At 39.5% G+C, this 25,741-nt stretch overlaps 1 protein-coding gene across 3 annotated transcripts in view; it reads left to right on the top strand.

Moving 5' to 3' along the window:
• The window catches only part of FBXO4 (F-box protein 4), a 379,144-nt gene that overhangs the window by 212,843 nt on the left and 140,560 nt on the right, over nucleotides 1-25,741 (top strand). The gene's annotated exons all lie outside the window — the stretch shown is intronic.

Below are 25,741 nucleotides of genomic sequence, written 5' to 3'. Positions count from 1 at the left end.
TCTCCCCTTCATTTAGTTGTTCTTATGCGTTTTTATCTTGTTCCTTAGGCTGCAATGTATTTCTCTGTAGTCTCATTTTGTGTAACTTTCTGTGTCTGTGGTCTCCCTGCCACAGGCTGCAGGATCATATTTCCTCTTGCTTCTAGTGTCTGCTCCCCGGTTGGTGAGGTTGGTCCCAGGGCTTGTGTAGGCTTTCTATTGCGAGGGACTGGTGCCTGCCCTCTGGTGGGTGGAGCTGGGTCTTGTCCCTTTGGTGGGCAAGGCCATGTCAAGTGGTGTGTTTTGAGGTGTCTGAGAGCTCAGTACGAGTTTAAGCAGCCTGTCTTCTGATGGATGGGGCTGTGTTCCTATCTTGTTGGTTGTTTTGCCTGAGGCTTTCCAGCACTGGAGCATGCAGGTTGTTGGGTGGGGCTGGGTCTTGGTACCGAAATGGGGACCTCTGGGAGAGCTCACATCAATCAGTATTCCCTGAGGCCTCTGCTACTGGTGTCCTTGGCACCACAGTGAGCCACAGCTGACCCTTGCCTCCCCAGGAAACCCTCCAAGACCCCTAGGTAGGTCTAGTTCAGGTTCCTATGGAGGTACTGCTTTGTTCTGAGTCCCAGTGCATGTGAGACCTTGTGTGTGCTCTCCAAGGGTGCAGTCTCTGTTTCCCCCAGCCCTGTGGAACTCCTGTACTCAAGCCCCACTGGCCTTCAAGGCTAAATGCTGTGGGGGTTCTTCCTCCCGATGCCAGACCCTCAGACTATCTTGGAGGGTATTTTTATGTAGGAACATCCCTGTGTAGCATGCGTGGGTTTAATATATTTTGGTGCAGGGCTTTTATTAGTATAGATGTCTGCAACATCTTTCCTCAGTGTATGCTGGCCTTTATCCCCTTGATAGGAGGTGTGACTGATGTTGTGGTGATCAGAGCTTGCACTGAATATTGAGCAAGGCCTCCCCTTTGCTCCATGGTTATCACTGCCCTGTCAGGGGCAGGGTATGCTCCCTAGTTGTTGGAGTAGAGGCCCCCAGATCTGTTTCTTAGCTATGTTTCTGATATGCGGTGCAAAGTAGGCAGGATTAGAGCTCTCGCACTGGGAGGGAAGCCAGTGAATATTCCTCCTCTGAAGCTGTTCCCCTGTGGATGTACTCTGTTGTGTCACCTTTCACCCATTGTGTGAAGTCTCAGATCACACTGTTGTTGGCACTGCTGTCGGCCCAACCTTAATGGTGGCTGTGCTGGCAATTGGCCCTGGTGTCTCTCAGGTGTTGTTTTCACCAGGTCACCAGCATAGGTCCACTGAAGTCAGGTCCCAGGATGGCAGTAATCAAGGATCTGGACCTGCTGTAGGTGCTATGGGGGAGGCTCAGACTCTGGCCTGGCCCAACCCCCATGTGTATGTGCCCACAAAATCCACAGCTGCTAAAGCTAGACCTGTTTCAGCTCTGGGAGCATTCATTGTCTGTTCAGATGTTCTGCAGGTGCTGAGTTTAGAAAGCTGGTTGCAGGCATGTAAATCTGTGGTTTGCACAGCCATGAGGAGAGATTTCAGCTCTTCTTCCTTGGTTGTACAGCCCCGGGGCTGAGCTGTGGTTTCAGCCCCACCTCTGCGTGTGGGCCACACAGAGGCACTCCCGAGGCTGCCGCAGAGCACAAGAGCCCACCACAGTGGGGTGTGGAGGAGGTAATGGCCTGGGATGCAAGAGCCTGCCCTGGCAGGCGCCCTTTCTAGTGCCCAGAGAGGCAAGGGCCAACACGTGGGGAGAGAGGCTGCAGTGGCAGCCCTTCCCTTTGTGTGTCACTCAACAATGGCGCTTCACTCCTATGGCAGTATGGGCTTCCTCCACGAGCATTCCTGGTTGCAGAGCTCCTGTACCCTCAGGTTGTCTCCTTGCAGCCAACAGCAGTTCTCTCCCCAATCTGCTCTCCAAACCACAGACACACGTCTCAGGCTGGGACGCACAGGGCTGTGGCACAGACCTTCTGTGTAGATCTCACTTTGCCCTGCCTGCCACAGACCAGTTGCTGCCCTCTCTTCTGAGCCCCCAAACCTCCCCTTCTGTCCCAGATGATCTCCCTGCCAGTGAGGTGGTTTCCCTGGATGCAGGAACCTTTCCTCTCCTTCAGGTCACCCCCCCCCCCAAGGGCGCAGGTCCCATCCCACTTCCTCTCCTCTTCCTTTTCCCTCCTTTCTTTCATCCTACCTGGTTATGCGGGGATCTTTCTTCTCCTTTTAGATGTCTAAGGTCCTCTGCTAGTGTTCAGCAGGTGCTCTGTGAAAATTGTTCTGTTTGTAGATATATTCCCGATGCATTTGTGGGGAGAGGTGAACTCCACTTCCTCCTACTCTTCTGCCATCTTGACTCTCTCTCTATTCTCCATCTTTAAAAACTCTCATTCTGGGCTTCCCTGGTGACACAGTGGTTGAGAGTCTGCCTGCCGATGCAGGGGACACAGGTTCGTGCCCCGGTCCGGAAAGATCCCACATGCTGCAGAGCAGCTAGGCCCATAAGCCATGGCCACTGAGCCTGTGCATCAGGAGCCTGTGCTCCGCAACGGGAGAGGACACAACAGTGAGAGGCCCGCGTACCTCAAAAAAAAAAAAAAAAAAGCGCTCTCATTCTGTTGTTGTGTCATTTCATTTTTGATATTTACTGTATTAAATTTATATTTTATTTTAGGTCTTCTATAGAAAAAAGACCAAGGTGTATTTTTCTTTGGGGATTAATTTTGTTTTCCTTTGCTTTCCTTTTTCTTGCAGAATAAATTTTCTTTCTGTCTTTTTCATTCTTTGTTTCTTCTTTCTTTTTTAATTTTTTAAATTTTTGGTTGGTTCTTTTGCTGTAGTAGTTTTGCATAGGGTCACACTGTTTTTTTAAACCATTAATGTTTAAAATAAGTAGTTATGTCAAGACCTTGGTTTGCTCCGATATAACATGGGTGAATTTTTCAAGTCAATTTTAGTTTTAGAAAGACACATCAATGATTTAGGTCAGAAAACCATAGCCCACCAGAGCTTGAAAGGACAACAGAACTAATGTTTTTAAAAACTCAAGCTCAGGGCTTCCCTTGTGGTGCAGTGGTTGAGAGTCCGCCTGCCGATGCAGGGGACACGGGTTCGTGCCCCGGTCTGGGAAGATCCCACATGCTGTGGAGTGACTAGGCCCGTGAGCCATGACCGCTGAGCCTGCGTGTCTGGAGCCTGTGCTCTGCAACGGGAGAGGCCACAGCAGTGAGAGGCCCGCGTACTGCAAAAAAAACCCAAAAAACCCCAAAAAACTCAAGTTCAGAGAAACAAATTTCACAGTATTTCTGACTTTAATATACTTTTCTTCTCATTTTAGTAGTGCTTCACAACATGATGAAGGGTGAGTAGTTCAAAATTTTAAATGTACGAAAGAGATTAGGGAGACATTGATCTCAGGTGATGCGTTGACCAATACAGCCATTGAGCTGTGGTTTGTCCTCTTCCTAAAATCACCCATCTAAATCCAAATTTATCACCCACCAAATGTCACTTATTTCAAGGAAAACTTTTTCAACTCCAACTACTCATTTTAAGGAAAACTTGTTAAACAGCAGCCATCCTCTTGTCCATATCTAGATTTGGATACTCTAGTTATTCTCACATTTATTTCACATTTACTCAAGCAGTGATTATATTAATAGTAGTAATAATAAGAGCTATTATTATTGGTGTAATTGATAGCATTTATTGGGCACATGTTAAGTACTGGCTGTATACTTTACAAGTATTATTTTATTTAAACCTCATGATAACCCTATAAGGGATGTATTATTATTATCCTCACTTTACAGAAGAGAGTTCAGACATCTGCTAGAGTGTTGGAGCTGTAATTGAGGTATCTAACCATGAAATTATGTATTCCTAACCACAGTGTTACTGGTCTCCATACATGATTATATGTGGGAATAGGCTGTGCAGATAGCTTATATAGATATGTAGAAGGGTTACTTTGTCTATCTGGATATTATTCTCATTCCCTCTTTCTTTTTCTCTTTGTGATAGCTCTAGTGTTCAAAAAGTTAAACAATTACTAAACAGCTCTCCAAGCACTTTAAATTGGTCATCTCCTCAACAGTCTTTATTTCTTTGCATGCAATCCAGGTAGTGGCCACTATTAGTCACCTGCTCACAAATCTCTGATGACTTCCATTGTCCACATGGGTCAGTCTCCAATCTAGAGATGACATCCTCTAGCCTATGTTCTTTCTCCAACCTGGAATCTCCTCCTTCCTCTTTCCTCTGCTCTCATTATAGTCATAGTGCATTTAGGTTTCATACATCTAGGCCTAATTATTGCCTATAAAGTTTCTCTGACTACCTGGCTTCTGAGATTAATTCTCAAGACACTAATTTTATCTTTAAGCAAATAAATGGAAGGTCAATGAGTGAGTCATAGAATTTTTTAACATTTTTATTGGAGTATAATTGCTTTACAATGGTGTGTTAGTTTCTGCTTTATAACAAAGTGAATCAGTTATACATATACATAAATCCCCAAATCTCTTCTCTCTTGCATCTCCCTTCCTCCCACCCTCCCTATCCCACCCTTCTAGCTGGTCACAAAGCATTGAGCTGATCTCCCTGTGATATGTGACTGCTTCCCACTAGCTATCTATTTTATATTTGGTAGCGTATATATGTCCAAATATACACTACCATACTCTCGTTTTTTCCCAGCTTACTATTCCTGCTCCCCATGTCCTCAAGTCCATTCTCTAGTAGGTCTGCGTTGCTATTCCCTTCTTGCCCCTAGGTACTTCATGACCTTTCTTTTTTTTTTTTTACATTCCATATATATGTGTTAGCATACGGTATTTGTTTTACTCTTTCTGACTTACTTCACTCTGTATGACAGACTCTAGGTCCATCCAACTCACTACAAATAACTCAATTTCTTTTCTTTGTATGGCTGAGTAATATCCCTTTGTATATATGGGCAACATCTTCTTTATCCATTCATCTATAGATGGACACTTATGTTGCTTCCATGTCCTGGCTATTGTAAATAGAGCTGCAGTGAACATTGTGGTACATGATTCTTTTTGAATTATGGTTTTCTCAGGGTATATGCCCAGTAGTGGGATTGCTGGGTCATATGGTATTTCTATTTTTAGTCTTTTAAGGAACCTCCATACTGTTCTCCATAGTGGCTGTATCAATTTACATTCCCACCAACAGTGCAAGAGGGTTCCCTTTTCTCCTCACCCTCTCCAGCATTTATTGTTTGTAGATTTTTTGGTGATGGCCATTCTGACTGGCGTGAAATGATATCTCATTGTAGTTATTATTTGCATTTCTCTAATGATTAATGATGTTGAGCATTCTTTCATGTGTTTGTTGGCAATCTGTATATCTTCTTTGGAGAAACACCTATTTAGGTCTTCTGCCCATTTTGGATTGGGTTGTTTGTATTTTTGATATTGAGCTGCATGAGCTGTTTGTAAATTTTGGAGATTAAACCTTTGTCAGTTGCTTCATTTGCAAATATTTTCTCCCATTCTGAGGGTTGTCTTTTGGTCTTGTTTATGGGCTCCTTTGCTGTGAAAAAGCTTTTACGTTGCATTAGGTCCCATTTGTTTATTTTTATTTTTATTTACACTTCTCTAAGAGGTGAGTCAAAAAGGATCTTGCTGTGATTTATGTAATAGAGTGTTCTGCCTATGTTTTCCTCTAAGAGTTTGATAGGGTCTGGCCTTACATTTAGGTCTTTAATCCATTTTGAGTTTATTTTTGTGTATGGTGTTAGGGAGTGTTCTAATTTCATTCTTTTACATGTAGCTGTCCAGTTTTCCCAGCACCACTTGTTGAACAGGCTGTCTTTCTCCATTGTATATTCTTCCCTCCTTTATCAAAGATAAGGTGACCATATGTGTGTGGGTTTATATTTGGGCTTTTTATCCTGTTCCATTGATCTATATTTCTGTTTTTGTGCCAGTACCATACTGTCTTTTTTTTTTAAACATCTTTATTGGAGTATAGTTGCTTTACAATGGTGTGTTAGTTTCTGCTTTATAAAAAAGTAAATCAGCTATACATACACATATGTCCCCATATCTCTTCCCTCTTGTGTCTCCCTCGCTCCCACCCTCCCTATCCCACCCCTCTAGGTGGTCACAAAGCACTGAGCTGATCTCCCTGTGCAATGCGGCTGCTTCCCACTAGCAATCTATTTTACGTTTGGTGGTGTATATATGTCCATGCCACTCTCTCACTTTGTCCCAGCTTACCCTTCCCCCTCCCCGTATCCTCAAGTCCATTCTCTAGTAGGTCTGTGTCTTTTTTCCCATCTTGCCTATAGGTTCTTCTGACCACTTTTTTTTTCTTTTTTCTTCTTTAGATTCCATGTATATGTGTTAGCATACAGTATTTGTTTTTCTCTTTCTGACTTACTTCACTCTGTTGGACAGTCTCTATGTCCATCCAACTCACTACAAATAATTCAGTTTCGTTCCTTTTTATGGCTGAGTAATATTCCATTGTATGTATGCGCCACATCTTCTTTATCCATTCATCTGTTGATGGACACTTAGGTTGCTTCCTTGTCCTGATTATTGTAAATACAGATTCAATGAACATTTTGGTACATGACTCCTTTTGGGGTTTTTTTTTGTTTGTTTTTTGTTTTTTGCATTATGCGGGCCTCTGTTGTGGCCTCTCCCGTTGCGGAGCACAGGCTCTGGATGCACAGGCTCAGTGACCATGGCTCACGGGCCTACTGCTCCACGGCATGTGGGATCTTCCCGGACCAGGGCAAGAACCCATGTCCCCTGCATCTGCAGGCAGACTCTCAACCACTGCGCCACCAGGGAGGCCCCATGACTATTTTTGAATTATGGTTTTCTCATGGTATATGCCCAGTAGTGGGATACCTGGGTTGAATGGTAGTACTTTTGTTAGTTTTTTAACGAACCTCCATACTGCTCTCCATAGGGTCTATATCAATTTACATTCCCACAAAGACTGCAAGAGGGTTCCCTTTTCTCCACACCCTCTCCAACATTAACTGTTTGTAGATTTTTTGATGATGGCCATTCTGACTGGTGTGAGATGATATCTCATTGTAGTTATTATTTGCATTTCTCTAATGATTAATGATGTTGAGCATTCTTTCATGTGTTTGTTGGCAATCTGTATATCTTCTTTGGAGAAACGCCTATTTAGGTCTTCTGCCCATTTTGGATTGGGTTGTTTGTTTTTTTTGATATTGAGCTGCATGAACTGTTTGCAAATTTTGGAGATTAATCCTTTCTCAGTTTCTTCATTTGCAAATATTTTCTCCCATTCTGAGGGTTGTCTTTTCGTCTTGTTTTTGGTTTCCTTGGCTGTGCAAAAGCTTTGAAGTTTCATTAGGTCCCATTTGTTTATTCTTGTTTTTATTTCCATTTCTCTAGGAGGTGGGTCAAAAAGGATCTTGCTGTGATTTATGTCATAGGTGTTCTGCCTGTTTTCCTCTGAGAGTTTGATAGTGTCTAGCCTTACATTTAGGTCTTTAGTCAATTTTGAGTTTATTTTTGTGTATGGTGTTAGGAAGTGTTCTAATTTCATTCTTTTACATATAGCTCTCCAGTTTTCCCAGCAACACTTATTGAAGAGGCTGTCTTTTCTCCATTTTATATTCTTGCCTCCTTTATCAAAGTTAAGGTGACAATATGTGCGTGGGTTTTTCTCTGGGCTTTCTATCCTGTTCCATTGATCTATATTTCTGTTTTTGTGACAGTACCATACTGTCTTGATTACTGTAGCTTTGTAGTACAGTCTGAAGTCAGGGAGCCTGATTCCTGCAGCTCTGTTTTTCTTTCTCAAGATTGCCTTGTGTATTTGGGGTCTTTTCTGTTTCCATACAAATTGTGAAATTTTTGTTCTAGTTCTGTGAAGAATGCCAGTGGTAGTTTGACAGGGATTGCATTGAATCTGTATATTGCTTTGGGTAGTAGTGTCATTTTCACAATGTTGATTCTTCAAGTCCAGGAACATGGTATATCTCTCCATCTATCTGTATCATCTTTAATTTCTTTCATCAGTGTCTTATAATTTTCTGCATACAGGTCTTTTGTCTCCCTAGGTAGGTTTATTCCTAGATATATTATTCTTCTTGTTGCAATGGTAAATGGGAGTGTTTTCTTAATTTCACTTTCAAATTTTTCCTCATTACTGTATAGGAATGCAAGAGATTTCTGTGCATTAGTTTTGTATCCTGCTACTTTACCACATTCACTGATTAGCTCTAGTAGTTTTCTGGTAGCATCTTTAGGATTCTCTGTGTATAGTATCATGTCATCTACAAACAGTGACAGCTTTACTTCTTCTCTTCCAATTTGGATTCCTTTTATTTCCTTTTCTTCTCTGTTTGCTGTGGCAAAAACTTCCAAAATTATGTGGAATAATAGCCGTGAGAGCGGGCAACCTTTCTTGTTCCTGATCTTAGTGGAAATCCTTTCAGTTTTTCACCATTGGGGAGGACGTTGGCTGTGGGTTTGTCATATATGGCCTTTATTATGTTGAGGTAAGTTCCCTCTATGCCTTCGTTCTGTACGGTTTTTATCATAACTTGGTGTTGAATTTTCTTGAAAGCTTTCTCTGCATCTATTGAGAGATTATGTGGTTTTCTCCTTCAATTTGTTACTATGGTGTATCATATTGATTGATTTCCATATATTGAAGAATCCTTGCATTCCTGGGATAAACCCCACTTGATCTAGTGTATTATCCTTTTAATATGCTGTTGGATTCTGTTTGCTAGTATTTTGTTGAGAATGTTTGCATCTGTTTTCATCAGTGATATTAGTCTGTAGTTTTCTTTCTTTGTGACATCCTTGTCTGGTTTTGGTATCAGGGTGATGGTGGCCTAGTAGAATGAGTTTGGGTGTGTTCCTCCCTCTGCTATATTTTGGAAGAGTTTGAGAAGGATAGGTGTTAGCTCTTCTCTAAATCTTTGATAAAATTTGCCTGTGAAGCCATCTGGTCCTTGCTTTGGTTTGTTGGAAAATTTTAATCACAGTTTCCATTTAAGTGCTTGTGATTATTCTATTCATATTTTCTATTTTTCCCTGTTTCAGTCTTGAAAGGTTGTGCATTTGTAAGACTTCATCCATTTCTTCCAGGTTGTCCATTTTATTGGCATAGAGTTGCTTGTAGTAGTCTCTCATGATCCTTTGTATTTCTGCAGTGTCAGTTTTTACTTCTCCTTTTTCATTTCTAATTCTATTGATTTGAGTCTTCTCCCTTTTTTTCTTGATGAGTCTGCCTAATGGTTTATCAATTTTGTTTATCTTCTCAAAGAACCAGCTTTTAGTTTGGTTGATCTTTGCTATTGTTTCCTTCATTTCTTTTTCATTTATTTCTGCTCTGATCTTTTGATTTCTTTCCTTCTGCTAACTTTGGTGCTTTATTGTTCTACTTTCTCTACTTGCTTTAGGTGTAAGGTTCGGTTTTTTATTTGAGATGTTTCTTGTTTCTTAAGGTAGGATTGTATTGCTATAAACTTCCCTCTTAGAACTGCTTTTGCTACATCCCATAGGTTTGAGTTGTCGTGTTTTCATTGTCATTTGTTTCTAGGTATTGTTTGATTTCCTCTTTGATTTCTTCAGTTATCTCTTGTTTATTAAGTAGTGTATTTTTTAGCTTCCATGTGTTTGTATTTTTTACAGATTTTTTCTGTAATTGATATCTAGTATGATATCAGTGTGGTCAGAAAAGATATTTGATACAACTTCAATTTTGTTAAATATACAAAAGATTGATCTGTGACCCAAGATATGATCTATCCTGGAGAATGTTCCATGAGCACTTGAGAAGAAAGTGTATTCTGTTGTTTCTGGATGGAATGTCCAGTGAATATCAATTAAGTCCATCTTGTTTAAAGTATCATTTAAAGCTTGTGTTTCCATATTTATTTCCTTTTGGGATGATCTGTCTATTGGTGAAAGTGGAGTGTTAACGTCCCCTACTATGATTGTGTTACTGTTGATTTCCCCTTTTATGGCTGTTAGTATTTGCCTTATGTATTGAGGTGCTCCTATGTTGGGTGCATAAATATTTACAATTGTTGTATCTTCTTCTTGGATTGATCCCTTGATCATTCTGTAGTGTCCTTCTTTATCTCTTGTATAGTCTTTGTTTTAAAGTCTATTTTGTCTGATATGAGAATTGCTACTCCAGCTTTCTTTTGATTTCCATTTGCATGGAATATCACTTTAGTTCCCCTCACTTTCTGTCTGCATGTGTCCCTAGGTCTGAAGTGGGTCACTTGTAGACAGCATATATACAGGTCTTGTTTTTATATCCATTCAGCCAGTCTGTGTCTTTTGGTGGGAGCATTTAATCCATTTACATTTATGGTAATTATCAATATGTATTTTCCTATTACCATTTTCTTAATTGTTTTGGGTTTGTTATAGTAGGTCTTTTCCTTCTCTTGTGTTTTCTGCCTAGAGAGGTTCCTTTTGCATTTGTTTTAAAGCTGGTTTGGTTGTGCTGAATTCTCTTACCTTTTGCTTGTCTATAAAGGTTTTAATTTCTCCATCAAATCTGAATCAGATCCTTGCTGGATAGAGGAATCTTCATTGTAGGTTTTTCTGTTTCATCACTTTAAATATGTCCTTCCACTCCCTTCTGGCTTGCCGAGTTTCTGCTGAAAGATTAGCTGTTAACCTTATGGGGAGTGTATGTTGTATGTTATTTATTGTTTTTCCCTTACTACTTTTAATATTTTTTCTTTGTATTTAATTATTGATAGTTTGGTTAATATGTGTCTTGGCGTGTTTCTCCTTGGATTTATCCTGTATTGGACTCTCTGTGCTTCCTGGACTTGATTAACTACTTCCTTTCCCATATTAGGGTAGTTTTCAACTATAATCTCTTCAAATATTTTCTCAGTCCCTTTCTTTTTCTCTTCTTCCTCTGGGACCCACATAATTCGAATGTTGGTGTGTTTACTATTGTCCCAGAGGTCTCTGAGACTGTCCTCATTTCTTTTCATTATTTTTTCTTTATTCTGCTGTGCAGTAGTTATTTCCACTATTTTATCTTCCAGGTCAGTTATCCATTATTCTGCCTCAGTTATTCTGCTGTTGATCCCTTCTAGAGAATTTCTAATTTCATTTATTGTGTTATTCATGATTGTTTGTTTGCTCTTTAGTTCTTCTAGGTCTTTGTTAAACCTTTCTTGTATTTTCTCCATTCTATTTCCAAGATTTTGGATCATCTTTACTAACATTATTCTGAATTCTTTTTCCAGTAGACTGCCTGTTTCCTCTTCATTTGTTATGTCTGGTGGGTTTTTACCTTGTTCCTTCATCTGCTGTGTGTTTCTTTGTCTTCGTATTTTGCTTATCTTCCTGTGTTTGGGGTCTCCTTTTCGCAGGCTACCGGTTCGTAGTTCCCGTTGTTTTTTAGTGTCTGCCCCCAGTGCCTATGGTTGGTTCTGTGGGTTGTGTAGGCTTACTGGTGGAGGGGACTAGTGCCTGTGTTCTGGTGGATGAGGTGGGAACTTGTCTTTCTGGTGGGCAGGTCCATGTCCGGTGGTGTGTTTCGGGGTGTCTGTGACCTTATTATTATTTTAGGCCGCCTGTTTGCTAATGGGTGGTGTTGTGTTCTTGTCTTGCTAGTTTTTTGGCATACGGTGTCCAGCACTGTAGCTTGCTGGTCATTGAGTGGAGCTGGGTCTTGGCGTTGAGATGGAGATCTGTGGGAGATTTTCACTGTTTGATATTACATGGAGCTGGGAGGTCTGTTGTGCACCAATGTCCTGAACTTGGCTCTCCCACCTCAGAGGCACAGCCCTGACGCCTGGCTGGAGCACCAAGAGCCTGTCATCCACACAGCTCAGAAGAAAAAGGAGAAAGAAAGAAAGAAAGAAAGAAAGAAAGAAAGAAAGAAAGAAAGAAAGAAAGAAAGAAAGAAAAAGATAAAATAAAATAAAAGTTATTAAAATATAAAACAAAAAATAATCAGTAAATTTTTTAAGTAATTTTTTAAAAAGAAAGAAAGATGTGAACAACCAAAGCAAAAAACAAATCCACCAATGATAATAAGTGCTAAAACTATAATAATAAAAAAAAAGGACTGACAGAATCCTAGGACAAATGGTAAAAGCAAAGCTATACAGACAAATTCACACACAGAAACGTACGCACAAACACTCACAAAAAGAGAAAAAGGGAAAAATATATATAGATATCATTGCTCCCAAAGTCCACTTCCTCAATTTGGGATGATTCGTTGTCTATTCAGGTATTCCACAGATGCAGGGTACATCACATTGACTGTGGAGATTTAATCCGCTGCTCCTGAGGCTGCTGGGAGAGATTTCCCTTTCTCTTCTTTGTTCGCACAGCTCCTAGGATTCAGCTTTGGATTTGGCCCTGCCTCTGCGTGTAGGTCGCCTGAGGGCATCTGTTCTTTGCTCAGACAGGACGGGATTAAAGGAGCAGCTGATTCCGAGGCTCTGGCTCACTCAGGCCGAGGGGAGGGAGGGGTACGGAGTGCGGGGCAAGCCTGCGGCAGCAGAGACCGGCATGATGTTGCACCAGCCTGAGGTGGGCCATGTGTTCTCCTGGGAAACTTGTCCCTGGATCACGGGGCCCTCGCAGTGGCGGGCTGCACAGGCTCCCGGGAGGGGAGGTGTGGATAGTGACCTGTGCTTGCACACCGGCTTCTTGGTGGCTGCAGCAGCAGCCTTAGCGCCTCATGCCCGTCTCTGGGGTCCGTGCTGATAGCTGCAGCTCGCGCCCGTCTCTGGAGCTCCTTTAAGCAGCACTCTAAATCGCCTCTCCTCGCGCACCAGGCAACAAAGAGGCAAGAAAAAGTCTCTTGCCTCTGCGGCAGTTCCAGACCATTTCCTGGACTCCCTCCTGGCTAGCTGTGGTGCACTAACCCCTTCAGGCTGTGTTCACGCAGCCAACCCCTGTCCTCTCCCTGGGTTCTGACCTCCGAAGCCCGAGCCTCAGCTCCCAGCCCCGCCCGCCCTGGTGGGTGAGCAGACAAACCTCTCAGGCTGGTGAGTGCTGGTCGGCACCGATCCTCCATGCGGGAATCTCTCTGCTTTTCCCTCCACACCCCTGTGGCTGCGATCTCCTCTGTGGCTCCGAAGCTTCCCCCCTCCCCCACCTGCAGTCTCCGCCCGCAAAGGGGCTCCTAGTGTGTGGAAACCTTTCCTTCTTCACAGCTCCCTCCCTCTGGTGCAGGTCCTGTCCCTATTCTTTTGTCTCTGTTTTTTCTTTTTTCTTTTGCCCTACCCAGGTACGTGGGGAGTTTCTTGCCTTTTGGGAGGTCTGAGGTCTTCTGCCAGCATTCAGTAGGTGTTCTGTAGGAGTTGTTCCACATGTAGATGTATTTCTGATGTATTTGTGGGGAGGAAGGTGATCTCCATGTCTTACTCTTCCGCCATCTTGAAGCTCTTCCCCGATCCGTAGGATTTTACAGTTGAAACGACTTTAAAAGTTTTCTTGTCCAGTATTTCACTTTACAGATGAGAAAAACGAGGCTTAGAGAAGTTAATTCATTGGTTCAAGTTTGCATACTAATTTTTATCATGGTAACTGCCTTTCAATCCAACCCCTCAATTCCTTTTAACTTTAAGTATAAAGAATATCTGCAAGTTTATCTTAAAACCCAGAAACTATTTAAAACTTTTAAACAATTCTCAATATTATTTACTATTTTGTATTGTTTCTCCATTAATGGAATGTCTAATATTCAATGTCTGGAAAGAATGACTGACTGACTAAATGAAAGAATTGTTGAATATTCAAGTAAAGAATTTCCACGTACCTCACAGAGGTATCTTATCATCCTGATATTTTTAATAATGGCTTTCTCTCAATTTAATGTCCTTATAAATATAATGTCTACATAAAATATTGTTTTATTTCAAATTATAATGTTATACATTTACTGAAAACTTGACAATCTATAAATTATGCCTTATTAAATTTGTATTTCTCAGGAAACAACAAATTTTAGATGATAATCTTAAAAGTTATGATTTCACTAACAATGGCAAGTTCTTTCGACCTACTTCAACAGTTCTACTTCTAAGTAAACATCTGCCAACTGTGTCATTTATGTTCTCCCCTTTCTTGCTTTCACTTCTGAGTTGACAGTGATGATCTTTCAATGAAACAATAGCTAGCAATAAAGTCACTGAAGCCTGCTGGTTTCTTGGCAGGCTAGAGGGCACAGACATATTCCATGCTGAGGTCTTGCCCTTTAAGACATTTGTTAGGCTGATGGGACAACTGTAAGCATACTCATCTGTAGCACTGAACACTCTTCAAAGGTTTGAATGTCATGGGTGGAAGGGAGAATAACCATCGCATATAGAGAGCATTGCTGTTTATAATACAGAGCTGCGGTGCCACCTGTCTCCACACTGCACTATGAGGGTTCCACTCTGTAGATGCAAGTTGTGGTGTCTTTTGAATGAACCAGGGGCAGTATAGCATGGCAGTTAAGGGCATGCACAAGACTTGCACTTGGATAAGGCTGGAATTGAGTCCTGGTTTTGTCACTTCGTGTTGGCAACAACTTGGGCAAACTTTAAACCTCCGTTCCTCATTTCTAAAATGAGGATAATTAGGAGTATGTACCTTACAGGGAAGCTGTGAAGATAAAATGAGCTGATGCATACAAACTGCTTAGGGCACTGGCCCACTCCCAGTAAACCCTAATTAATAATAATCAAATCATTGAGGCTAGCAAAGGCCCTAGTTGGGTGATCCTGCATTAATTCCTGCCCCTGATTTTAAAGGCATGGCTTCTGATGAAAGGCTAAGCTCTTATCATTGATCAGCAAAGCACTGGGTTTCTTGCTACAGATACACTGAGGCAAGGTCTATGAGTATGAACACTTCTCAGATTGAGAGCCATGCCCTGAACATCTGCAGATCCCAGATGGGGTGGCATGTTTTTCAAATCAGGTATTTAAATAAATGAGTTGACATTCAAAATGTCCTACAATGAAGTCTAGGAACTGCATTAACATACAGTGACCAATTCAGAGGCATCATGGCAAAATGTTTTCATTTAACAGTATACTCATGCCTCTGCTGTTGAGCCCTAACAGATGGTATGTGGTGTAGCTATTTACATGTCTGTGTCCCTCCATGAGCAGGGGCTGTGTTTCATTTATCACTGTATCCCTAGTACATACATAGAACCTAGAATCTGCTTCATAAAGGCTGGTTAACTAAATGAATTAAAATATGAATTCCAGCTATGTTATTTTAATACTCCCTAGATAATTTCCATGTTTTACCACACTGTCTTTGCCTATATGATAGAGGCTGCTAACTAGTCTTCAAGGATAGATCAAGCATGAGGTTTGTATTCTGTAGAGTGTGATTTCAAATATGTAGAGACACACTCCCCCTAACCCCCTTAAAAAGGTGATGTAGTATGCAGGTAGGAGCGTGATCCCCAGAACGAGCCTACCTGGGTTCAAATCCTGACATTGCCATTTGCCAGCTTGTGACTTTAAACAAGTCACACCTTGCCTAGCACCTCTGTGCTTTAGTTTTCTCATTTCTAAAATGGAGATAATTATTGTACCTACATTACTAAAGTCATTGAAAGGATTAAATGAGTTAATACACATAAAATGCTTAGATTACTGACTACCACATGGTAAGAACTATATATAGTGTTTATTATTAATATTTTTTAGAATAGTTATAAGTTCATAATGCTAACCGTAAGACACTAAAATAGCCAGTTAGCTCTCTGAAAGAGTAAAGAAACATAAAGTGATGGTTAAGCTGGAAGAAGCTCTCGTCCCACATTTGGACTGTATGGTATTCTGTATTTTATTGTATTCTGTTTCCTTAAAAATGAAACATTCATGTGACATTTGTGTTTATTAAATTTGATTAAGCTAAATAATCCCTTATACAACTTTTAGGATAATTCCTTGTTTCATATACTAGTCAAGTAGTCTATGACAGATGCTAATTTAACACTAAATTGTAAAATTCGGATACTAAAGTTTGGATACATTTAGGTACTAAATAATACCTAATAGAATCAAAAGATATATATATATAAAGAATATACATTAAACAAGTTATATGCTCAATCAGGATGATATGTAAGTTTGCTGTGGAAACAGAAATGCAATATTATCAACCTAGCTTCCATATCAGTGCTGGTTCTACTGTGCCCATTGTATTTAATTGAAGGATAAAATTAAATTCCATTTGTATGCTTAAAATATCTAATGGAAGTACTCCTCTTAAAAGTAGTATATTCTGCAAATATACTTTTGCAGAAGTATATACTTTATATAACAAAAGTATATACTTTATATAACAAAATTAAGAACTTTAATAGGCATATTTTTCTTAACAGTTTTCTTAACTTTAATTTTAAAAAAAGAAGAGATTTTCAAAGTCTGTAAATAAAAAGAAAAAAAAAAACCTCAAGCTTCAGATGGATGATTACATGACACAATATTGAACACAACAGAAAGAAGGCAGTGGGAATTGATGTCTTTATAATCTATGGGCCAAGCAGGTCATTTTTCCTCAAAGGTCAGGTACAAAAATCAGTGAACCTTATGTCCTATGACTGGACAAAACTTGCTCAATAGATAAGTGGATTGATAGACTGATGATAGGTAAATAGATAGATAGATAGACACCCAATCTATAATAACACTTAACTTTTTTTTTTTTCCCTGCGGTATGTGGGCCTCTCACTGTTGTGGCCTCTCCTGCTGTGGAGCATAGGCTCCGGACGCGCAGGCTCAGCGGCCATGGCTCACGGGCCCAGCCACTCCGCGGCATGTGGGATCCTCCCAGACCGGGGCACGAACCCACGTCCCCTGCATCGGCAGGTGGACTCTCAACCACTGCGCCACCTGGGAAGCCCAACACTTAACTTTTCTAAGTTTTGTCTTCTTCCAGGGTCAACAGAGCCTCCACCCAGAAGTAAATGAAAACATCCTCTTAGACTAGGAAAATGTTGTTTACAGAAGTTATCAAGGTGTTATCATTTTATTCCTGTTTTAAAAAATGCAGTTGCTATACTAGATTAAATAGTGTCTCCATAAAATTCATGTTCACCCAAAATCTACGAATGTGACCTTTTTGGAAACAGGATCTTTGCAGATGTGATTAAGATGAGGACATACTGGATTAAGATAGGCTCTAAATCCAATATGACTGGTACTCTTATAAGAAAAGGGAAATTTGGATACAGGGATATAGACACACAGAGAGTATGTGTTGATGGAGGCAGAGATTGGAGTGATGTTTCCATGAGCCAAAGAATGCTAAGAATTGCCAGCAATCATCAGAATCTAGGAGAGAGGCAAGAGATTCTTTCTCTGAGTTTCCAGTAAGGAACCAACCCTGAAGATAATTTGATTTTGAACTTCTGGCCTCATGCACTGTGAGAGAATAAATTTCTGTTGTTTTAAGCCTCCTACTTTGTGTTAATTTGTTATATCAGGCCTAGGAGATGAATACAGTTGCTTAGTTACCTGCTTTCCCATCTCATGGTTGACTAAAGCAGCTAATGAGAAGGGGTAAGAAGGTGTATTTTGAAACAGCCTTTAATGCTCTAAATGGTTTAACAGTTGTCCCAGTTCAGTAAAATGGGAATTCCCTTCTTGGCTGTTGGGACTCCCTAAGTATCTATTTGTAAGTTGATATGAATGAGAACGTTTGATTTTGGCTGATAGAAAAATTAGAACAATCAGAGCAAATGTTTGTGGGGAGAAGTAAGAGAGAGGTGGATGCTGGAAGGGAGTGACATGGTAATTCTCCCCAACTCCTGGCCTGCTGGACTGTTCATCAGTGCTTCTGGAGGGAGGGGTTTAAAAGCAGAACCCAAATCAGCTGTTTTCATGAGCAATTTCATGAAATTTTGGTGTTTCTAGGATCAGCTAACAAAGTAGAAATCAAGGTGAAGAAAAGTCTCTTCTTCCACATTTGGTATGCAGCTCTTCTACTATAGTGGTTCTGAGGACAGCATAGATGAATTAATGTACATTAAGTGCTTAGAACAGCTCTGACATGAAGTGTGTGTTTTTCTAAAATTGTAGAAGAGAAGAACATAGACTTATTTCCAGGCACATGGAAGACTTCCCTACAGATACCCCCAAATAACTGGTCATGTATCTATAAGTAGAGGCAATAAGCCAGAGGACTTTGTGTTATTAATTAACATTTATTTATTTATTACATATGTGTTGAGTACCTTCTTAATCAATAGACACAATGAAGGGAGAGACCATGTTTAGTCACTGCTACCCCAGTGATAAAGCAGACAGTAAGTGATGACTGACTGAGTACTGGATGTACCATGTATGGCACTAAATGCCAAAAATACAGAGGAACAAGTCATCATTATCCCACAGGCCAGCAGAGCCTAAAGGTGTACAGGATAAAATGATGAACTTGATCCAAGTGGAACATTTTTTAATAAAATTGTAATTTTTTCCCAATATGACCAAAATAAAGTTTTGCTAAAATTTCCTGGAAAATTAATTGATGTGGAAATGCTCGTTTCTCCCAAACTCTCAGATAAATCAAATGAGAATGAAATTAGGAAAAGCAACAGAAAATTAGTCATGTCAAACAAATGCACTGAAATGAATGCATTTCCTTTGAAAACTCTTGGAACATAAATCCTTAACTGTTAAAGTAGGTTTTCCTAAATACAGGCAAGGCATTTCACTGTTAGAGCTCTCTGAATATAGAAACACATTGTAGCACACCCAGTCACAATATTTTTGTTAAAGGAGCCAACAAGGGATTTATTTCTTCCTGTAACTTATAGCAGAAATAAGATCCTTTTCCAAGCAATGTGATTAAGAATATTACTTTGAAAAAGTCTAATAGCCACGTCTGATCTTCCTCAGACAGAAAGAGAGAAGAGAGTAGAAAACATCTACTATACTATCCCTTGGGCTTTTGGTTCAACTCAGGATATTTTGGCAATCTCTCTTTCTGATCTCCCCACCCTGTAAATATTTAATGTTACCAGTTTCCTGTAATGTAAATGCATTATTAGAACAACCCAACAGCTGTGTGTACAGAAAATTCTGACAGAGCTGTGCCAATGGAAGAATTCTTTGAACAAGGGAGATGAAGTCAATAGAGTTTTAATGATAAATAGAAGGGGACTGAGCCTCTCAACTCCCATGCCAACTAATAATAAATTTCCTTCCAGACTCACTACAAAACAGAGCTGAGTTCTGAGGTCTGGGAAGGGCGTGCCCAGTGCCAATCCTTATCTTAAAGAAGGGAAGTCCGTTGCCCTAGAGGAAAGTGTGACTCCAACTGATTTCATTGTCCACTTTCTAATGGGGATGTGATCTTAGTCAGAAGGTCATGCTCTAGACTGCAGCAACGCGGTAGCTTGCCGCAACACTGCTCAGAAGTTAGAGGGACCATCGCATAGTTCCAGAGTGAAGACCATGATTACAACAAACAGTAGAAAAAAGATTTGTCACACATCTAACATAGTTGCTTAAGCAAAATACATGATATGTGTCAGCTCCTTTCCCTACTTGTCCTTATCCTCTGTCAAGCTTTCAAAGTGGGAGTACTTACTTTCAAGCTTTAAAGCAAACAAACACAAAGTTTTATTCTCTTTTGTACCTGAGAAGTAAAGGAATGGCGAACGGACACCATTAGGATTAATGCCTGACAGTTATTTTGGAGGAGCTCACTAGGTAGTGGGACAAGTAAATAATGTCCTGAGTGTTAGAGCTGAGTAGGAAGTTTAGTGGGAACACGAAGAAGGAAATAGCCATGAACCTCTAAGAGTAGACTGCTATTTTAACTATAGTGTTTCATGGATGAATGAGCCTTTTAACATTTATGATCTCTTATTAATTAAAAAATAAAAACAAAAAACCCCAGTGATTTCCTTTGCTTCTCCTTTTCCTTTCCCTAGATGAATACACTGTCTTTTGTTGGTTTCCCTTAATTCTCCTGACACCTATGTAAATAGGCTTTTTTATTAAATTATCCTCAATTAACCTGTTTGCGTGGCCATCTGTTTCCTATCAGAACTTTGGTACATCCATCACTTTTTCTTCCTTTAGTTCAACTCTATTTCAGTAATTTGGAGGTAGATATATATACCATATATATATCATATATCTTACAATTCTATGAGCTGACATTGGTTAACATTCACCATTGACACGATATGAAGAGTAAGTGGGAAACAGAAAATATTTGATTTTTAATTCAAGTTTTTATTAAACACCAATACTTCATAGAGAAGCAGGGCATGACCCCACTATATTTCCATATTTTCCACAAAAGTGTGAGGGGCCATGTTTTCCTTTTTGCCTCCCATTAGTGAATTATTTTTACTCCCTTATCATCTCTTTAGCCTAGCCCCATAATTTAGGTGAAGGTCTAGTGCTGGCTGTGACTGAACACAGCATATTATGGCAAAAAAGATGAGTCCAGTTTAAATCAAGGATACATATGTCCCTGGGAGGAAGGAAAAAAATCATGGGCAATGGAAAAGCACAAAAGTAGTGTCATGCAAATCTCACTTATCCATTCAGGAGGTGTGTTGTCTTTCTGAAATGAATATTCACTCCAAAGTCCAGATGAGATTTACCCATCTGACGATTTCTACTCACTTTCACTGATTCATATGAGGATTAATAATAGGAGAGAAGAAAGGGAGGAAGCTCCCTTCAGCACTGGGAAATCTTGGGCAGAAAAGTGAGGGACTCTTAGGTACTTAATTGCTGCATTTCACTCTTTCTTTCAATTGAAGAATGAGCCTACTTCAGTACTCATAATCCTCAACAGTGATTGAGGATTGTGCTATGTGCCAGGAACCAGACCAATTACTTTAAATAAATACATTACCTCATTAATTACCACAATAACTCCATTTATGTAATAGGAACCCTGTTCCCTTTCTACATGAGGAACCTGAAGCACAGTGTTTAAGCAAGTTATATGGAGTTAAAGTGAGAATGCAGAAAACCCAGGATGTAAACTTCAGCCACCCTAGTCCCACAGCTGTGCTCTAGTACTGCTCCCAAGAAGTGGGAGGATTTATGAAGAAAAAAAATAACAGCCAGAGGATAAATTTCATTAGAATTTATGGAAATTATGAATATGCCTATTTTAGTGAAAGGAGTGTAGTTGATTTATATTTGAATGACACATACATGACTTAAAATCTAATTCATAGACCAAGTATTGACTAAAATATTGTGGCTAACTTTGCTTCTCCACGGTCTGAGAGTATTGAAACAACCCACAAAATACTAAACTGGACAACCATGAAACTAATGGAAAATTTTTATTTTAAGATTTTAATTGCTAGAAGATTAATCTTTCCTTAACCACACAAACAACAGCTCCATCTTCCCACTCAGAAGAATAATGGGTCATTACATTGGTTTTTTTCCTGTTCAGAAATGAGAGGAATTCACTCTGCCCAAGAATCTGACTTGGCCCCAAATATAAAATTAGTTTAATCTGAAAACTTCTTCTCTGTCTGAAAAGAGAGGGATGACTACTCTCTTAACTTGGAATGCCCGGAAGCAGATCCTAAGACAAGGATTCAAGTGCAAGTAAATCATTTGGCTGGGGATCCCAGTAAGCCCTCCTAGGGGAATAGGGACATAAGATGGTAGGAAAGGTGGTTAATAAAGGGTAGATTACCACATCAGCTACCACTGAGGCCACCAGAACTTAGGTCCATTAAGGAATTCTGAAAGACAGCAAAGAGCCCTCCTTAAAGTAATCCATCCAAGCTGAGGTATTTATTCACCAAATCTTTGTCAGTCAGGACAAAATAATCCTCCTGCAGAGAATCACTGGTATTTACATAAAGCACTTTTTGGGCTGGGCTACAGTTATCAAAGTTAGAAGTCACTGTAATTGTCTGTTTTGTATCTAGTGAAAGGCTCATGGGTACAATATGAAAACAGGAGGATAAACAAAGGAAAACTCTTACCCCTGTACATTGTGTTATCAACTCCAGGGACAACTATACCAATTATTTTGTAATTAGTAAAATGTTTCTCTATTTCAATAAGGATTTATATTATAGTCTTTCTAAGAATTAATGTTTATCCTAGGAAGATGTTTGTGGGTGTGTGTTTTTGATCCATTTGGATTATCAGGAAGGATAAGGAGACATGCTTAAAACTAACAGATTTTGGAGAGCCATATCCCATTCTCAACCCCCAATGCTTCAATCCTTCAGGTGTTGCTTTAAGCTGAATAACTCAGATTTTGGGATTTACACTACTGGTGGTTTATGGGATCCACAGATTTCCTGAGAGTAGGGAGTGGGTGGTTTCCAGATTCATACCGACCTGTGTAAATAGGGAATGGGGTTGCCCCCCAAGGGAGGTAGAGATCTCCTTTGGGAAGTTCCTATAAAGAGTTTAATACTCCAGTGTTTTATAGTTTTGTCTTTTTTTTTTTTTTGATAATGGAAAAAGCCCTATTTGGTAGACAGTTTTAAATGCACCTAATCCCCATTGTAATTTATTTTATTGATGTGCAATCTTTCAATAAAAGCTGGTACACCATATAGACTTCTATGGCAATCATGGGAAGTATACACCATCCTATATTTATTTTGCCATTGAGATCAGCAAAGAGAACTGCATCATTTATTTCACCACAGAGAATGGTACGAGAACTGCATCTCCTTATGGATGGGAGATTTTAGTCCAAGGGTTTCAGGGCAGGACTAGCAGCAAAAGGAGGGACAGCCCATGGGAGACCTGGGACCAAGTAGAGGAATATATGATAGGATGAGTGACTCAGGGTGGATATGAAACAAACCCACAATTTTTTCTAAATATACCAGAGAATGGAATGAGGGAGTTTATAAGGGAGGCTTATAATTAGCAAGCAAGAACAACTAGCAATCATGACCAGCTCAAGAACCAATAATGATGCTGCCCTGATAGCTAATCTTGTTATTGTCTTCATTGCTAAGCTTTGCATGAGAGCTGGCTCTATAATTGAATACTGAATTAGAGCTCAGGAAACTCAAGTAATGAGTTAATTTTGGTTTTTATATGTAAAGTTTAAGAATCTATAATCACTCCCTTAGTACTTATCTCAGTAAATACTCCTTGTACATGGATAAAATTTAATTCTCATGGAATTTTGTGCCATTCTCTTGTATGATATTGAGAAAGCATTAACTTTATGTGATCACTTCTCAATCAGGCAGCAACCTAGGAGACATGACCAGATTTTGACAAGCACTATTATAAGTTAGGAATCAGTTATTATAACCAACACCTTCTAAAACATGGAAAAGAAGCATAAGGTACGGGAGGTAGTATGAAAAGATGAATATGTCAAAGTATTAATGTATTTGGAAGCCACAGATCCTAAGAAATATATGTTATACTATAGGATAGGAGAAGTAAATGTAATAAGTGGGAATATGAATTGTAACAGAGAAATAAATAGTATCTCATAACTATCACTACATATTATGACGTATTATGTAGAATTGTTTGGATAAAATAAAAATGGGAATATAACAAGGAAGGTCTACCTTATTCAAAAGAGTCAGCTCAGTTAGAAATGAAGATAGAATAGCATTATATGTCAAGAAGATACAACTCAATATAGCTTTATTACTTTTTCTGTTTATTAAAGTAATATATGGTCTTGCAAAAAATAAAAAAAACAACAACCAGCTAGGTGACTAGCTGGTGCCTAATTGATATGAGGGCTGGATATAAGGGCTGACAGTTCACAAGCTAGTAGAGGCAAGATATAATAGTAAGGGAGATAGTCACAGAATAAGTAATAGAAATTGTAATGACAATAATAATAACTACTATTTTTAACAGACCAACTGTATGCCAGGCACTATACATGTATTATCTCTTTTAATATGACAAACCAGTGAGCTAGATACTATATTGTTTACGTATGATGCTAAATAATTTGCCTCTGTATGCACAGCAGGTAAATTATATTAGCCATCAAGGACTTCGACTCCCAGATATGTACTAGAAGTTTCATTCAGCACAGCATATTAAATGTTCACTAGACTGCTGACAGTCTCATGACCCTTGTAGCTGGGGAAATCATCAGGGACTCTTTTTTACCACAAGGAAGGAATTAGCTGTTGAAGTGATGGAAGAAATAGGGACCTTGGAGAAACAGGACATTTCTGAATTGTTCTTGTACCCACTATAGTAGCTTCTCCACTACATCTGCTTCTCTGGATCATGAGCATCCTACATCTTATTCTGAGTTGGAGATACCATATCTGGCTGCTGCCAAGACTGTACTCCACCCACCAGAAGCTTGGGAAGGGAGTATCTGACTTGTTTGGCTGTTAGGCTAGAGCCCACCTATGCCTCTCACCACAGTACAGAGTGAAGGGCTCCAAACACCAGAGGGAGGTCAGCTCCTGGGCTACCAAAATACAACAAATATCCAGTAGACATGCAGGGTGGGGGAAGGCTACTCTCGTTAGAGGAATACTCCATGGAGGGAGGAAATAAAGCGAGGAGAAAGACTTAAAAGAAAATAAAGTAAAAGGTCTGCCATATATCAACTCTTTCTTCTTATAATTCCTTTTGTTCTCACTTTAATTTTTTATAATCTATACATAGTCATTTATTTTTCACATATTTTTTTCCATTTCAACACAGGTAGTCCCTGACTAACAAATATAAAATGTGTTGACCTGAAAAAAATGTATGAAAAATAAGTGACTTCTGTCTCTTTATAGCAATGGTTTTCAAATTGTCCTCTAAGGAGTTCCACAGGAGTCCTCAGGACATGAGAGGGCTCTAGGCCATTTGATTGATTGATTGATTGATTGATTGATTTCAGCTTTACTGAGGTATAATTGACAAATAAAATTGTAAAATATTTAAAGTGTGCATTGTGATGATTTGATATTTGTATATATCGTGTGAAAGGATTCCCACCATCTAGTTAATTAACACATCCATCACTTCACATATTTATCTTTCTTTTCTTTCCTTTCCTTTTCTTTCAATCTTTTTTATTCTTTTGGTGAGAAACTTTAAGTTCTACTCTCAGCAAATTTAAATTACCCAATACTTCCTTTTTAAAAGTTTATCCAGATGACTCATGTAGGTGGCAACTCTGTAGAAGCAATAAAATATTGCTCTGAGGGTGCAGATAGGAAATAAGCAATTAATTAGTTAAAAGCGTTTAGAGTCTGTTGGGTCTCTGCAACCAAAAGACAATGGCACGGTGTGTCTTTGAACTCCAAATCTCTTCAAAATGGGGCGTGGTAGGAAGAGGGAGGACCATAAAGATTGGGTTTATTTGTTTTTGAAGGGGTTAGGATCCAGGTGGAACTATGTAAGGAATCTAATTCTTATAACAGCAAACCAGAGGAATAGATCATTGGCCCTCCCATCTTAGGTCAGTTAGAGCTATGAATTCCTGATGGGTTTGTAGTGAGGAAGTTACAAAGTTTAGGATTAAAACCCACCTTCAATTTGTCACAGTGTCAAAAAATGCTTATAGACATTCCTAGGTCTTACATTTTCAGCTCTTCTTATAGCTATTAATGTGTCTAAAAGTCATTAACATTTTAAATAGATGAATAGTTTATATTTTACTCAACCTATATTTCATTGTTTTGAGGTAGAGTAAAAACACACACACGTACACACACACACACATATATGTATATACATATATCTCTGTGAAATATTTGACATATTCTTCAAAGCTGAAACTTAAACCACTGTTTTGTTCCTTCTCTAG

Source organism: Mesoplodon mirus (genome assembly GCF_964341445.2).
Source record: "Mesoplodon mirus genome assembly, chromosome: 5".
Lineage (NCBI taxonomy): Eukaryota > Metazoa > Chordata > Mammalia > Artiodactyla > Ziphiidae > Mesoplodon > Mesoplodon mirus.
This window is presented reverse-complemented; position numbering and strand designations above follow the sequence as displayed.